Raw genomic sequence first — 657 nt, forward strand, 5'->3', positions numbered from 1 at the left:
GGTTATAGAAGAGCTCTGACCACCAGGGAAATGAGGATCAAGTAATACATCTGCTTTACTCCAGCCCCTAGACAAAAGTGACCACTACTTTCTTTTTTCTATGTCCAGATTTGGGCTTTAAAGAGACCCTTTCACCTGCTCACACTTATTTTGAATTCTTTTATTTATACATGAAAACTAGTTGAAACATTTGTGTTAACTTTTGTGTTTTTGCAGCCTTTTTTTTTTTTTTTAAGTCAAGCAAATAAAATAGAAATCTGAAACTTCTGGGATGGTCGGCTCCTACTAATTGCTAGCTGTTCTCCTGCACCCATGTCATGGCTCAGGCAGACAATGACAGTTAGACTCTCCAGAGCTGTATGCAAGCCGAGGGACTTAGGAGCTGAATCATGTTTTCTCCTATGCAACATGCGATAGTGTGTTTCCGTGCATTATGGCATCAAGCATTGCCTTATTGCACTGGGGTGCCTTTGAAAATAAATGGCACTGCAACATATGTAATATGCATTGTGTGTGGTAATGCAGTGCACAGATGTGAAGACATCCATAAAGTGGCCCAGTGTGCATGACAATAGACAAAACGGTTTATAGTCCATGAAGGGTTTCTGCTTCTACCACCTGCACAGTCCGCAGGTGTAAAGTGATAGGTTTGTTCAT

Source organism: Nanorana parkeri, unplaced genomic scaffold (assembly GCF_000935625.1).
Source record: "Nanorana parkeri isolate BGI_ZX_2015 unplaced genomic scaffold, ASM93562v1 scaffold238, whole genome shotgun sequence".
NCBI lineage: Eukaryota > Metazoa > Chordata > Amphibia > Anura > Dicroglossidae > Nanorana > Nanorana parkeri.